Here is a 17,113-nt window from a genome sequence, read left to right as displayed (position 1 = left end):
CAGACAGACACTTTGGTCACCCAATACACTCCTCTGATACATACATGTGTGTTAAGTTTGTGTACACATGACCCAACCAATGGCATCCCCACACCATCGGCACAGTAAACAGAGGCAATCATACACACAAGCTTGTACAGATACCACGATATATTCTCTCCCTCTCTCCCTCTCAAAAACAGCAGACTAATACACACCTACCCATGCCAGCTGGAGCAATCCACAGACAGTCAGCGACACTGAGTCAATTCCATATGGCCCTGAGGCAATAAACAACTTCAGTGACGACTGTATACAGACTCGAAAAAAAAAAACACTAACTCCAAAAACACACGAAATATTCAAGTCCAAAAAAAGGAAACGTGACTTTCACCCAATTCCAAGAAAACACACAGATCCTACCGCGTACCTCGGGAAAAGAGTAAAATTCACGTCAGCAGGCGTACGGAGGAGATACTCTGTTCTTCCCTTTTGCTCCTGGGCGTCAGGAGTGACCGTGTAAAAGTAGTTATGGCCCGATGACAGGCCAAGCACCAGAGGACTGCATGGGGAGGCAGTTTCTGCTCAATTTTTACGTGAAGGAGCCTGTTTAAGCACCTGAGCCGTAGCCGGGCTGAGGGCTCACAGGGCTACCGCATTGATGTCAGGCTGAGGTATAATTGGGGGGGGGGGGGGGGGGGGGCATTGGGGAAACAGGGATGTCACAAGGACTTTTACTGCTTCTTCAATCCTCCACTGCTGCTGTCATCTGGTCTGAATGCTACAGTCGATCCAGTCCCTCGACAGACTGGAGGTATGGAACCCAAATTACACCCTATTCCCTATATAGTGCAATGCATAGTAAAGTGCCCTATGCTGAAGTCCTCCACGGGCTCTGATCAAAAGTAGTATACTAAATAGGGAATAGGGCATCATTTCGGATGCTGATAGCGTCTGAGGTAATGGTTGGTCTATTTCTTAATTATTTCTTTGGATTGTGTGTGAATTGTTTTGAGTTTTTATTGCTCGGTATTACGACACTGTTGGAGTTAGACACACAAGCCTTTCACTGCACCAGCGATAAGATCTGTAAATCCGCGTACGCAACCAATAGAACTTTGATTTGATTGTGAGTCCGTCTCAAATCTCCTCTGCGCAAAATCTCAGTCTGGATATTGGCTACTGGGGAGAGTCATTTAACCATGTCCTCATTTACACCGCCAAGAGCTCCAACCCTCCCAGCATAACTCAATAAGACCTCCATGGAACTGGCTCTTTTCATATGCCTTATTCATTATGGCAGTCAGCTGGTGATTGGTGGATTCGTTCTGCTGGCATATTATGCCAACAATGCCATGCATTATTGAGGCTATGGAGTACAGTACAGCACTGGATGTGCATACACACCACAACCCCTGTAAAGGAATCATTTAACGCAGGCTGCCAGCCAAGCCAACAGAACACACACCATTGGGCTGTTTACAGTAGACATAGGCTCTGATGGGAAAGTCCTGTCCGGGGAAAACTAGCCAGTCTGGGAGGTCCCCGAGATAGTCGGACGATATCTGAACCCGCGGTGTTCCGGGTATTTCAAGGTCGAAGCAGATCGGATCACATGTGCGTTATTGGGTGGCAGACTGTGGATATTATTAGTATTGCAAGCATGCTGGTAGCTTTACACCTCACAATACATACATATACTTTGTAATGTAGCAGGGAGGAACAAAAATGGGTTTTCCTAGTTGTTATACAGTGTTACTATTTGGCCTCAAGGAGTCTCTTGCCTTTAGTTCCCATAACATTGAGCAGAGACAGGAATCTAGAGCATCACAGTTCCAAACTGAGTGTGCTCTTCCTTGCCAAGTCAAGATGGTTACAAAAACAAGCGAAAAAACTAAAAAGTAGTTTCTGTTGATACCCTTTATATACACAGTACTCCGAAACGATTCAAAAGAACGCCATTCAGCAGGCATATCCCAGTCATTGAGAAAAACAAGTCTGCTTTTGTCACAAAGTATGGAATGGCCTCTTCATGGAATCCCCTGGATAGTATGACATTATAGTATTAACATTTTTTTTACAGACAACATGTAACATAACTCTTCTACACACAGATATTCAGACTGATACACGCAGGAAGACAGAAATGATGCAACAAGATACGTCATGACACATTTCCTTCTGCAGAAAAATCTAAGTTGGAAAACTGCCCACTAACCAGAGTGAAGAAAACACACACTCAGAAAACCAATAACACTTCCACAAATCGAATCTACGACCGCCTAAAGAAAAAAAGGAAAATTGTGACTTGTATATTAGCTTACTGAAATCCCCCATCCTACCTGGGACAGGACTACATAACCCCTCTCAGCTCAGGGTTCTCCATAACTAAGATCAGTCGCCAGAGTGTGTTAGACATACCACCACCACCACCACCACCACCACGATGTTAAAGCAGCGCCGGCAAGTTCTTCAGGATCACCTCCATTGTTTTCCTTCAAAACGAGAGGCGGGGGGAAAAAAGGAAAATATGAACTGGAGGCTTGTGAAAAGCTCCCATGCATCAGGTCTCTGCAGGGTTGTTTGGCATCTGGTAGTTTCAAAGTAAAGCTAGAGGCTGCCTGCCAAGTAACCAAGATGCAAAGGGAGTCAAAGGCAATCAGCGCTGCTTTAAAAGACCGTAATTAGGATAATGCCTCCAGGACACTACCAGGACTTCACAGGATCCAGGTTAAGTCACTCAGAACAAAAAGATGGGCCCGTGTCATTATGAACCTGGTCATAATCCTCTGGTTATGCCCAAGACAAACATGGTCAATAAGACAGAGACCACTTTCAATGGGACTTCGGTGTCAATATTTAGGGAGGATTATTGCACCTTGTGTGAGTGAAAACACACCATCACAACATTAAATCTGTCTGGAGTAAGGAGCTTTCCCTAGATGACATCCCCCCCCATTGCACAAGCAGAAAACACACCATCACAACATTAATTATGTCTGGAGTAAGGAGCTCTCTCTAGATGACATCCCCCCATTGCACAAGCAGAAAACACACCATCACAACATTAATTATGTCTGGAGTAAGGAGCTCTCTCTAGATGACATCCCCCCCATTGCACAAGCAGAAAACACACCATCACAACATTAATTATGTCTGGAGTAAGGAGCTCTCTCTAGATGACACCCCCATTGCACAAGCAGAAAACACACCATCACAACATTAATTATGTCTGGAGTAAGGAGCTCATTAATTATGTCTGGAGTAAGGAGCTCTCTCTAGATGACACCCCCCCCATTGCACAAACAGAAAACACACCATCACAACATTAATTATGTCTGGAGTAAGGAGCTCTCTCTAGATGACATCCACCCCCATTGCACAAACAGAAAATACAGGCACACACAGAGACAACTAACCCATAGTCAGGTTATCCATTTCTTCTGGCCGTAACACTGGGCTAATCTGACCTCTCCCTGCCATCTACTGGGCACAGGATATAAACTAGAGCTGGAAGTACACGCAAGGGTCAAGGAATCAGCAAAACAATGAGCATCTGTAAAACGTTATTAACAAGCTACCAACTGGCTGCTCGGCTAAGCAGCCTTGACAAGACAAAATCCAAATCCTATTTCCAAATCATTAAAATCCACGGCATCTCCAGCTCTGCCAAGAAACCGCTTCGCATATGACCCCACCCGGACTCCCGCTAACGCCAACCAGGTCACATGGTCTAGTAGTCCATATTCCAGTTACTCTTCCAAGCAATCGAGCAGCAGAATTGTGTCTGTGTACCGCAGCAGGGAACGGTCAATGTGGTGGGAAGGGGTTCAAATGAAAAAAAGGTTGAAAAGTAGCAGATCTAGCAGATCAGTGGAGAAGATGTAAATGGTCTAGACTGGAGTTTAATATTTTCCCAGGATTTTACAAAATGTTCCATACCATGAATAAAATCCCTTTTCTGCCGGGTAACCCGGTATTTCCTGCCCAAACCGGAAGTATCATTCAAAAGCATATACAGCGCAACTGGAAAGTTGGGACCCCTTGAATTTTTCCACAGTTACGATACAGCCTTATTCTAAAATTATTCTAGAATTTGGCAAGTTTATTAAAACTAAAAAACAGAAATATGTTGTTGACATAAGTATTCAGACCCTTGGCTATGAGACTCGAAATTCAGCTCAGGTGCATCGTGTTTCCCTTGATCATCCTTGGAGACCACCTGTGGTTAATTATGTTGACTGGACATGATTTGGAAAGGCACACCTGTCTATATAAAAGGTCCCACAGTTGACAGTGCATGTCTGAGCATATACCAAGCCATGAGGTCTAAGGAATTGTCAGTAGAGCTCCAAGACAGGATTGTGTTGAGGCATAGATCTGGGAAATGGTACCAAAAACTGTCTGCGGCATTGAAGGTCACTGGCCTCCAACATTCTTCAATGGGAGAAGTTTGGAACCACCAAGACTCTTCCTCTAGAGCTAGCCGCCCAGACAAATTGAGCAATCAGAGGAGAACGACCTTGGTCAGGGAGGTGACCAAGAACCCGACGGTCTCACTGACAAAGCTCCTCTGTGGAGATGGGAGAACCTTCCAGAAGGACAACCATCTCTACAGCACTCCACCAATCAGGCCTTAATGGTAGAGTGGCTAGACAGAAGCCACTCCTCAGTAAAAGGCACATGACAACCCTTTTGGAGTTTGCCAAAAGGCAAATGAAGGACTTTCAGACCATGAGGAATGAGATTCTCTGGTCTGATGAAACTAAGTTTGAACTCTGCCCTGAATTCCAATTGACATGCCTGGAGGAATCCTGGCACCATCCCTACGGTGAAGCACAGTGGTGGCAGCATCATGCTGTGGGGAAGTTTTTCAGTGGCAGCTACTGGGAGACTAGTCAGGATCGAGGGAAAGATGAACAGAGCAATGTACAGAGAGATCCTCGATGAAAACCTGCTCCAGAGCGCTCAGGACCTCAGACTAGGGCAAAGATTCACCTTCCAACAGGACAATGACCCTATGTACACAGCCAAGACAACACAGGAGTGGCTTTGGGACAAATCTCTGCATGTCATAGAGTGGCCCAGCTAGAGCCCAGACTTGAACCCAATTGAACATCTCTGGATAGAACTGAAAATAGCTGTGTGGCACTCCCCATCCAACCTGACAGAGCTTGAGAGGATCTGCAGAGAAGAAATGGGAGAAACTCCACAAATACAGGTGTGCCAAGCTTGTAGCATCATACTAAAGACGACAAGGCTGTAATCGCTGCCAAAGGTGCTTCAACAAAGTACTGAGTAAAGGGACTGAATACTTATGTAAATGTGCAATATTTTTTTTTTGCAAACATGTTTTTGTTATGTCATTATGTGGTATTGTGTGTAGATTGGGGGGGGGGGTGATTTAATACATTTTAGAAAAAGGCTGTAACATAACAAAATGTGGTATAATTAAGGGGTCTGAATACTTTCCAGATGTACTGTAAATACAGTGCCTTGCAAAAGTATTCATCCACTTGGCATTTTTCATATTTTGTGGCACTACAATCTGTAATTTAAATGGATTCATAATCATATTTCATGTAATGGACATACACAAAATAGTCCAAATTGGTGAAGTAAAAAAATAATAATAATAAAATTTTAAAAATGGCAAAGTGGTGCATGCATATGCATTTACCCCCTTTGCTATGAAGCCCCTAAATGATATCTGGTGCAACTAATTACCTTCAGAAGTCAAATAATTAGTTAACTAAAGTCCATCTGTGTGTTATCTAAGTGTCTCATGATCTCTAGATAGATAACACACACACACACACAAACACACCTGTTCTGAAAGTCCCCGGAGTCTGCAACACCACTAAGCAAGGTGCAAGCAAGCAGCATTATGAAGACCAAGGAGCTCTCAAAACAGGTCAGGGACAAAGTTGTGGAGAAGTACAGATCAGGGTTGGGTTATTTAAAAAAATATCAGAAACTTGGAACATTCCACAGAGCACTATTAAATCCATTATTTTTAAAAATGGAACGAATATGGCACCACAACAAACCTGCCAAGAGAGAGCCGCCCACCAAAACTTATGGACATGGCAAAGAGGGCATTAATCAGAAAGGCATCAAAGAGACCAAAGATAACCCTGAAGGAGCTGCAAAGCACCACAGCGGAGATTGGAGGATCTGTCCATAGGACCACTTTAAGCTGTACACTTCACAGAGCTGGGTTTTACAGAAGTGTGGCCAGAAAAAAAGCCATTGCTTTAAAAATAAATAAGCAAATCTTGTTTGGTGTTCACCAAAAGGCATGTGGGAGACTCCCCAAACATATGGAAGAAGGTATTCTGGTCAGATTAGACTAAAATGTATCTGTTTGGCCATCAAGGAAAATGCTAGGTCTGGTGCAAACCCAACACCTCTCATCACCCGAGAATACCATCTCCACAGTGAAGCATAGTGGTTGCAACATCATGGGTGGAGATGTCTTTCCATAGGCAGGGACTGGAAAACTGGTCAGAATTGAAAGAATGATGGATGGCGCTAAATACAGGGAAATCCTTGAGGGAAACCTGTTTCAGACTGTTAAGACTGGGACGGAGGTTCACCTTCCAGCAGGACAATGACCCTAAGTATACTGCTAAAGCAACACTCGAGTGGTTTACGGAGAAACATTTAAATATCTTGGAATGGACTAGTCAAAGCCCAGAACACAATCCAATTGAGAATCTGTGGTAAGACTTAAAGTTTGCTGCACACTAGCAGAACCCATCCAACTTGGAGCTGGAGCAGTTTTGCCTTGAAGAATGGGCAAAAATCCCAGTGGCTAGATGTGCCAAGCTTAGAGACATACCCCAAGATACTTGCAGCTTTAATTGCTGCAAATGGTGGCTCTACAAAGTATTGACTTTGGGGGGGGGGGGGGGGGGGGGGGGGGGGGGGGTTGAATAGTTATGCACGTTCAAGTTCCGTTTTTTTTGTCTAATCTCTTGTTTGTTTCACCCCTAAAAAATGTTTGCGTATTCAAAGTGATAGGCATGTTGTGTAAATCAAATGATACAACAACCCCCCACCCCCCAAAAAATAGGAAAAATGCCAAAGGGGTGAATACTCTCGCAAGCCACTGTAGGCCTTTGTGGATTTGATTAGAACATTCAAGGCTGATGCAACCTGAGCCCGATTAATTACATTTAAATGAGCCCTATCCAATACATAGGCTATATAGGCAACTGCACAGAAAAACATAAAAAGTACATAGATGTAGCTATGCTCTCTTGGGTAAAGTTATGAAAAAACAAAATGAAAAAAAGTGTGAACTGTATTACTGTACTTTATTGGATTATACGGACTGGAATTACGAGCCTCGTTCATAAAACAAGGAGAGAACATGCGATTCTGGTGCAGCACATGCAGCCTAAAGTTACAAGTATAGGCTAGTGAATTTGGTTTACATTTATCATAACGTTTCCCCTAATGTTATTAGCTTGACTCCTCTTTATCTAGTGTTACTTCAGTCCTTCCTCGCTTTCAACAGTTAAATGAAGTAAAATGTCATTGTCCTTGTCTTCATTTTAATGACATGCTTGAATAATATAGGACTATAACGCGATGCAGAAGGCTTTCACTTCTTCTCATGATGTTTGAATGGTTATGGGTCTGAATAAGGGACTGCTATAGGCTTCTTTCAAACCACCCGCGAGCTCATTTGGCTGCCGTATTTAGCATTCATCAAACAAGAGCTTGGGTCCCTCTTCGAATGGTCTATTGGGATAAGAAATATTTCAACCATTATGTCCAGGAAGCTATTCTACATTTTCCTGCATGGGAGTAGAAGAGCTTATTTTTTTTTAGGAGAGGCCATCGGAACACAGGTGTGTGCGCGTATAGCGCAAGAGAGAGAAGCTATAAGTTAAAAGCTTATTAGGCATAACCCATCATTAATTAGCTAAATATAAAAGGCTAATACTGCATTGAAAGTATTACCTGAAAGAGTTAGGCTTGGACACACACACACACACACACACATCAATGTTGAAGAAGATCATCTATTTTGGATGGAATTGATGGAGAGAAAGGCTGCGAGACTGTTCGCTCGGGCATGTATTTAAAGCAATGGTGTAGGAGTGTTTTAAATCTCTGCAGCTGCAATAGATAACTTTACAATTTTAAAAAAATGTGACCCCCGAAAGCCAGATGGAAATGTGTCAATTAAACATGCATCCGTTCCTTATATCACATTAGCATAGGCTATGCTGCAGCAAATTACAGTACACTTTCCCCAAAATAAAATTAAATTTAAAAAGTTACCATGAGATGAAAGGCCTACATACTGAGATGAGCTGTCGGTCCCCACCTTAAGCGTTGAGGATTCATCAATGCAGTGACCAGAACGAAAGCCGTAGAGAATCCAGATTTACCTATCGCATTTAATTTAACCGTTCCATTTCCCTGTCATGCTATTCATATAAATAATTTATTATAATTTACCGCTTTTACAGTTATTTATCCTGGGAAAAGGGAGTGGTTTTGGGCGGTAAATCTCAGTAACCGGGTTCCCGCCCTTTAATCCCGGTCTAGACATCAATGGGTGACTTTCAAATCCTCTGCATGATAGTTTATCTGGCTGCAGAAGCCTCTGGCTGCAGAAGCCTCTTTAAAAGAGATCGCCGGTGCTTTTGTAGACTGTTTAGCCAGTAGTTCTGAAAGTAGCACTCACGAGCCAAAGGTGATCCCCTAAAATTGCGTACTACGTCACATATGTGCATATATGTGCACCACATTGCTCGCTCTCGCTCTCTGCTGTGTGTGCATCTTGATGTCACTCAAATGGTGAAGGGATGAAGCTCATTGTGACTTAAACGTTTAGGGCACTGGCCCACGTGGGGGGGAAATGAAAATAGCGCAGCAGTTTCCAGAAAAACTGTAAATCTCCTTACAGATTATGCAGGTATGAACTACACGGACACATCTGGCCAAGGTTGCCAGGTGCACGGTGTTTCCTCTGACACATTGGTGCGGCTGGCTTCCGGGTTGGATGTACGCTGTGTTAAGAAGCATGGCGGCTTGGTTGGGTTGTGTATCGGAGGACGCATGACTTTAAACCTTCGTCTCTCCCGAGCCCGTACGGGAGTTGTAGCGATGAGACAAGATAGTAGCTACTACAACAATAGGATACCACGAAACTGGGGAGAAAAAAGGGGTCAAATTCAACAGAAAAAAAACAACAAAAAAAGGCACAATGAAGACATTTTTATATCAATATCAAATCATTTCTGGGTAACAATTACAACTTTACTGAAATACATTTCCATTTAAAACAAATTGACAAACTGCTATTTAGCAATAAACTATTTCTCGAGCAAGACTTTTGCTAGGACTGTTTTAAACTGTTAGTTCTCTCAGCTGTTGTACAATATGATATAAAACACAGGAAAATCAAGTTGGACTGCACCTTCAAAAAAAGTCCGCAGTAGAGACTAATTACTTCATCACTTTCCAGTTTCTCATGACAACTGACCTGTGGCCCCTGCCATGCATGGCATCTTCCCCAGGGAGCAGAGAAAAGAAAATCGAACAGATTGTCAGACAGACACATTCCTTCATCTCCCATTTCCCCATCTACAAAGAGTAGACAACCCTTCTGGTCATGAGACTGAACGCAAGGTGGCTTAGGGTAATAATACCCATTATAGCATCAGTCAACACGAGGGAAGAGAAGAACTGTGGAGAAGAAGGCTTCATAAGGCTGATTGACACCCAAATTAACCAAGTCACAAGTGTTGAACAAAAAAAAAATGTGGAAGGGAAAACCAGAGCTCAGATATAATTATACATTAGCCTGAACTTCAGAGGCAGGCAGTCTCAGCAGAGTAGCAGTTCAGATGCCGATAGCTCGGTCTTCAAACATAAGGCCTGGGAAATCGAACTTCTCAAATAGAGATGTGAGCGGACTCGAGCTAGCTACTCACAGAATTTGGAATGAAAGCCTACCACAATGTGGTGCTCCCCTTACTTTGACTACGAAATTAGGTAAGGGATTTTTACTTTTACCACATTTTAGATATACACAATTATTAATTAAATGTATGCTGTATTTGATCATTGGACCAGAAACCCTCGTACAGGTCTACCTACGCCACATGGCAAAAACTAAAGCTGATCGTACAATATGCAGAAGGCCTAATAAAATGGGTTATACTGGTCCAAGTATAACATTCCATTAAAACTCTTGGCCCCCCAATCATTGGTTCCTCTGGACTTCTTAAGCCGGCATGAGGGCAGAAAACAAAGGGCATAATTAACGCCACTAGAATACTACTGATCGATGCCTTGGCCGTGTGCAATAAAGAGCTCGTAGGGAACCAGACTTCCATTACACAGCACAAAGTAGCCATGGCAATGTCCCCAAACACCTACAATGCTTAATTGCCTCGTTCAAATAGCATATTGACTTTGCTAAATAAAAAGTGATATGCGGTCTCTGGCTGCCTTTTCAGACTTCACCAAGTGTGGTCGATACATTATTTCAGCGCTGATAAAAACAAAACACCCCAAAAAAATAACAGACATGAAATTGTAATTCTACATCAGGCCAAAAAAAACAAGACTTCAGCAAGAACGCAACATATTTCTTACCAAGTAGTTGTCAGCGACATATTTTGAAAGTCCCAGCCCAAACTATTAGAGACAAAGCAGTTATACTTAGACTGCTGACTATAGTCAAAACTAACTACAGTAGCTGATGTTATTTGGTTTTAAAGCATGTGTTATACACAAGTTGAAGGGAGCCTCACATACTTCACAACATGGCCTAGGCACTGTTGTGTGACAATTGTGTGACAATTTCATGTCACACAATTTTCTTCTCCAAGTACAATGACATGAATTCTACTGAGATTAACCTCACTTCAAAGATTCGAGAGAGCAAAAAAGAGGCATTGTATGCACACACACACACACACACACACACACACACACACACACACACACACACACACACACACACACACACACACACACACACACACACACCTCCTTTTGCCCATCTCTTGAAATATATACATATACAGTTGAAGTTGGAAGTTTACATACACTTAGGTTGGAGTCATTAAAACTCGTTTTTCAACCATTCCACACATTTCTTGTTAACAAACTAAAGTTTTGGCAAGTTATCCAACAATTGCTTACAGACAGATTATATCACTGTATCACAATTCCAGTGGGTCAGACAGACATTTACACACAATAAGTTGACTGCGCCTTTTAACAGCTTGGAAAATGAAGTCATGTCTTTAGATGCTTCTGATAGGCCAATTGACATAATTCCAGTCAATTGGAGGTATACATGTGGATATATTTCAAGGCATACCTTCAAACTCAATGCTTCTTTGCTTGACATCAATGGAAAATCAAAAGAAAAATCAGCCAAGAGCTCAAAAATAATTGTACACCTCCACAAGTCTGGTTCATCCTTGGGAGCAATTTCCAAACGCCTGAAGGTACCACATTCATCTGTACAAAAAATATTACGCAAGTATAAACACCATGGCACCTCGCAGCCATCATACCGCTCAGGAAGGAGACACGTTCTGTCTCCTAGAGATGAACGTACTTTGGTGAGAAAAGTGCAAATCAAGCCCAGAACAGCAGCAAAGGACCTTGTGAAGATGCTGGAGGAAACAGGTACAAAAGGTATCTACATCCACAGTAAAACAAGTCCTATAATTGACATAGCCTGAAAGGCCACTCAGCAAGAAAGAAGCCACTGCTCCAAAACCACCATTAAAAAAGCCAGACTACGGATTGCAACTGGGGACGAAGATTGTACTTTTGGAGAAATGTCCAAAATGAAACAGAAATATAAATATTTGATCATAATGACCATCGTTATGTTTGGAGGAAAAAGGGAGAGGCTTCCAAGCCAAAGAACACCATCCCAACCGTGAAGCTCGGGGGTAGCAGCATCATGTTGTGGGGGTGCTTTGCTGCAGGAGGGACTGGTGTACTTCACAAAATAGATGGCATCATGAGAATGGAAAATTATGTGGATATATTGAAGCAACATCTCAAGACATCAGTCAGGAAGTTAAAGCTTGGTCACAAATGGGTCTTCCAAATGGACAATGACCCCAAGCATACTTCCAAAGTTCTGACAAAATGGCTTAAGGACAACAAATTCAAGGTATTGGAGTGGCCATTCAAAGCCCTGACCTCAATCCCATAAAAAAATGTGTGGGCAGAAGTGAAAAAACATGTGTGAGCAAGGAGGCCCACAAACCTGACGGCGTTACACCAGCTCTGTCAGGAGGAATGGGCCAAAATTCCCCCAACGTATTGTAGGAAGCTTGTGGAAGGCTACCCAAAACGTTTGAACCAAGTTAAACAATTTAAAGGCAATGCTACCAAATACTAATTGAGTGGATGTAAACTTCTGACCCACTGGGAATGTGATGAAAGAAATAAAAGCTGAAATAAATCACTACTATTATTCTGACATTTCACATTCTGAAAATAAAGTGGTGATCCTAAAACAGGGAATATTTACTAGGATTAAATGTCAGGAATTGTGAAAAACTGATTTTAAATGTATTTGGCTGTGGTGTATGTATGAATTCAACTGTGTGTGTGTGTGTGACTCACACACACACCAAAAGTTTACACCTACTCATTCAAGGGTTTCATTATTTTGACCATGTTCTACATTGTAGAATAATAGTGAAGACATCAAAACTATGAAATAACATATGGAATCATGTAGCAACAAAAAATAATAAAGTGTTAAACAAAATATATCTTGTATTCTTCAAAGTAGCCATCCTTTGCCTTGATTGACAGCTTTGCCCACTCTTGGCATTCTCTCAACCAGCTGTGTGAAATCAGGCCTTTATGGTCAAATTGCTGCAAAGAAACCACTACTAAAGGACACCAACATAAAGAAGAGACTTGCTTCGGCCAAGAACCAAGAGCAATTAATATTATACAGTGAAAATCTGGCCTTTGTCTGATGAGTCCAAATTTGAGATTTTTCCATCCAACCGCTGTGTCTTTGTGAGACTCATAGTAGGTGAACGGATAATCTCTGCATGTGTGGTTCCCACTGTGAAGCATGGAGGTGGTGGTGTGATTGTGCTTTGCTGGAGATACTGATTTATTTAGAATTCGAGCCACATTTAACCAGCATGTCTACCACAGCATTCTGCAGTAATACGCCATCTCATCCGGTTTGCGCGTAGTAGGACTATCATTTGTTTTTCAATAGGACAATGACCCAAAACACACCTCCAGACTGTGTACGGGCTATTTGACCAAGGAGTGACGGAGTGCTGTATCAGATGATCTGGTCTCCACAATCACCCAACCTCAACCCAGATGGTTTGGGATGAGTTGGACCGAAGAGTGAAGGAAAAGCAGCCAACAAGTGCTCAGCATTACTCCTTCAAGACTGCTGTTAAAGGATTCCAGGTGAAGCTGGTTGAGAGAATGCCAAGAGTGTGCAAAGCTGTCATCAAGGCAAAGGGTGGCTACTTTGAATAAACTCAAATATAAAACACTTTTCTAGTTACTACATGATTCCATGTGTGTTATTTCTCAGTTTTGATCTCATCACTATTATTATACAATGTATTAAATATTAAAGAAAAACCCTTGAATGAGAAGGTGTCCAAACTTGTCACTGGTACTGTATACATGATGCCTTCCTTGACAGCAGAACACAAAAGGCTATTAGATCCCTAAACATTTTAAATTCTGAAAGGGCTCAAAAGATGAAAGTGCTTTACTCTGTAACACACCCCAAAAGCTGGAGGAATGTATCCTAGTCCATGCTGGAGTTTAAATATATTTTATAACACACACACTATTACTGTATACACTATATAACCCAGAAGTAGATCGAAAACCTCCACGTGGTGCTATAGTATTAAAAGAGGGTGATTTTTTTTTTAAAGGCAGAGGTTAGCTGTGTGGATAGACCGAGACCTCGAGTCAAGTGTCCTCCGACTCAATAGGATGACTGGAGTGGGATTTGAAATGTGGGAGGAATGTTATAGATGTTCTGCCCGCCTCGGATGTCCTTGAATCATATCCTACAAAATGTGAGAACATCTAAATCACTCCAGGCTAATCTGAGCGTGTGTGAACAGGACATGGCTCAAGGTAAACCAGGAATAAAGGGAAGAAACACAGTCACACCAGGGCAGTTCATACAACTTATAACCCAGATAGACCTCTTCCAATGAAATGCATTAAACCAAAGTGACTCACCATTGCAAGTGGACAAGAGGGAGATTACTTCATGTGTAATAATTGAAAAATCCTACATTGTGCAACCAGAAGACTATGAGCGGTCACTCGGAGGAACTTCCTCCTGTTCTGTTCATTCACCCTGCTTGCATCCCAAATGGCACCCTATGAAAAGGAAAAACCCTTGAATGAGTAGGTGTCCAAACGTGTGACTGGTCCTGTATACATGACGTCTTCTTTGACAGCAGAGCGCGACAGGCTATTAGATCCCTAAACCTTTTACTTGGCAGCCACAAGCCTCGCTGATCCAAATGTTTAAAATCAGCCGTTCAAAACGGGTCATCAAATAACGTGTCGTGACAACGCGGGGCCGGGGGCATAAATTACGCTCCGATTGAATGTGAATGACGCCCAAAGGATTGGCGACTTAAAAAGGGGGACTGGAGCATCAAATGGAGTCTGCTGCACACCCTCAAGAATCAAGGCCTATACATTGGCTCTGTGGGTTGATGTAATCTCTGAAGTGAAATGTTGGTCACACACGGACAAAACACAGAAGTCAACTTAGGATTCTCCCTGGAAGAGCTGAATACAAGATGAATGCTCTGATTTTCTCCATGAGAGTGAACACGACAGGCTCATTTGCTAAAGTAAACACAGCAGCAAAACAAAGCCAGAACAGAAATAACACTCAAGCCGCCGCAGCGGTTCATAAAGAAGGGAAATTAAATGGTGATCAGAGCCGCGGTGAAAGTTATTCATTCTTTCAGCCGGAAAGTCGGAAATAAATTCAGTTTAATCAATGTTCCATTCTGCCTCACATACATAGGTGGTGATTTATTTCTCCCATTTCAGGTGGTTATCAAATTTTAATGTGAACATTGTAAGTGTGCAGGATTTTATGGAAAGGACCCGTGAGAAATTCCAAGATGATCGAAATGACTGGAATCAAATCGGATGTAAAAGGTGCATTAACATAACAATTGGCCTACTATTGGCAGTGATCCGGCTCCCACAATGCATCCTGCCTGGAGTGAATTACCGAGCGTGCACAGCACATCGGCCGCTTCCCCATTTTAGACCGATTACAGCAGCTGATGAACTGCCTTCACGGTCCTCTGACAAATGATCAAATCACACCACTGGGAAGAACAGCATTAGCTTATCTGGCTGCCTTTTCATCAATAGGGCATCCTTGTAGGCTCATTAAAGCGGATGGGAAGTTAAGGGGGATGACAGCAGCAACAATTAGACACACACACACACACACCCCTCTGTGGGATATTCCTGTCACTTTACTGTGCGTGTACTCATGCAAGAACACATGCAATTGTAGAATGTTGCGAGTGTATAGTGGGGGAATTAATATGATCACAGTGAAGTATCAACATTACTTCAACCTGGTTTCTCTGCTATGCTGCATCACTGGTATTGACAGGGCCAGCATCCGGCAGCCATCCAGCCGTGGGCAGAGTGCCCAGTAGGGCTGTGTCAGGTTCCCTCTACAACACCATGAGAAAATGACATGTGGTATAAAGGCAAAAGCCGTGCCGCCCCCGCCAGCCGTCCCTCACAACTTCCGTCCTCCAGTTTCCTGGTCTATGAGCTCGCCGTCTTGCCGTCATGTTCCCTCCCGAGTCAACGTCCACGTAGAAATGTGTCATGAGTCACAGGTTCGTGTCCCAAAATGGCACCCTATTTGCCTGGGAACAAAAATATAAAATACGCAACATTCAACCATTTCAAAGATTTTACTGGGAGTTACACAGTTCAGAAAAGGAAATTCAGTCATTTGAAATAAATTTGTTAGGCCCTAACCTATGGATTTCACATGCCTGGGAATACAGATATGCATCCGTTGGTCACAGACACCTTTAAAAACAAATGTAGTGGTGTGGATCAGAAAACCCGTCAGTATCAGGTGTGACCACCATTTGCCTCATGGATGTCACACAATTTGGTGCGAAAGACGCATACATTTTATTTGACCTGATTACTAGAAGTGGTGTACAATATAGGGAATATGGTATATTAGGACGCAGATTCAGGCTTCCGTTTGAGCTTGGAAAACAGAGGCACGGGATCGCTTAAGTTTCCCTTTGGCACAGAATTCTATCATTGGTGGTAGCACAAGTATAAATTCCATTGGCATCAACAACAAAAGAAGGAGCTATAAACTGCAATGGGAGTGAGAGGTAACCAGCTGAACACAAAGTTATAAATATTAAGGCACAGACGGAACTGCCAACTACAATCCAGAGGAATTGGGATTCCTTATTCCAAATGTGTAATAGGAAAAACCGCTCAACTCCATTACTATGCCACTACAAAGCAATTCCTCAAATATTAAATAGCGCTGTTACTGTAGTAATTACAGTATTACACATGTATAAAGATTAAAAGGAGCTTGTGTAAAGTAGTGGTCCGCAACAGGCGTTTTGTTTTTGCTGTAGCCCAAAATCACCAGGAAGTAAGCGTAAAAAGTAGTTTAACTTAGTAAATCTGTTGCCAAGTATTCCCACAAATGAAAAAAATTGACATATGTGATCGTGACTCAATGTTGTCAAGGTACGAAATTATTTCCCAAATACAATCCATTTTTGGGCTTAGTTGTGGTCAATTTGCAGGGTACAAATGATTATAATTGTTTTCCGGCCATTCGCTTGGACAAAACCAGCCCGCGGCTGAATCTAGTTGCCTACCACTGGTGCAAAGCAACTTCATCTAAAAGTGTAGAACTGTGACTAATAAAATTTGATTTGAAAACTACTTGAAATGTAAAAAGTGTTACCGTCATTAAATGCAAAAACACACACAGCATTTAGTCATTGATACGGAAAAGGATCAAACCACCATAAAAATGGGAGAGAAGAAGTTGACACTATGGAAGAAAGGCATATAA

The 17,113-nt window shown here is 42.4% G+C and overlaps 1 protein-coding gene across 8 annotated transcripts in view; it reads right to left on the bottom strand.

Moving 5' to 3' along the window:
* Positions 1-17,113, bottom strand: part of LOC124043822 (plakophilin-4-like) — a 134,976-nt gene that overhangs the window by 104,991 nt on the left and 12,872 nt on the right. The gene's annotated exons all lie outside the window — the stretch shown is intronic.

This window comes from Oncorhynchus gorbuscha, linkage group LG09, assembly GCF_021184085.1.
Source record: "Oncorhynchus gorbuscha isolate QuinsamMale2020 ecotype Even-year linkage group LG09, OgorEven_v1.0, whole genome shotgun sequence".
Lineage (NCBI taxonomy): Eukaryota > Metazoa > Chordata > Actinopteri > Salmoniformes > Salmonidae > Oncorhynchus > Oncorhynchus gorbuscha.
The sequence above is the reverse complement of the archived record's forward strand: the minus strand, read 5'-3'. Positions and strand labels throughout refer to the sequence as shown.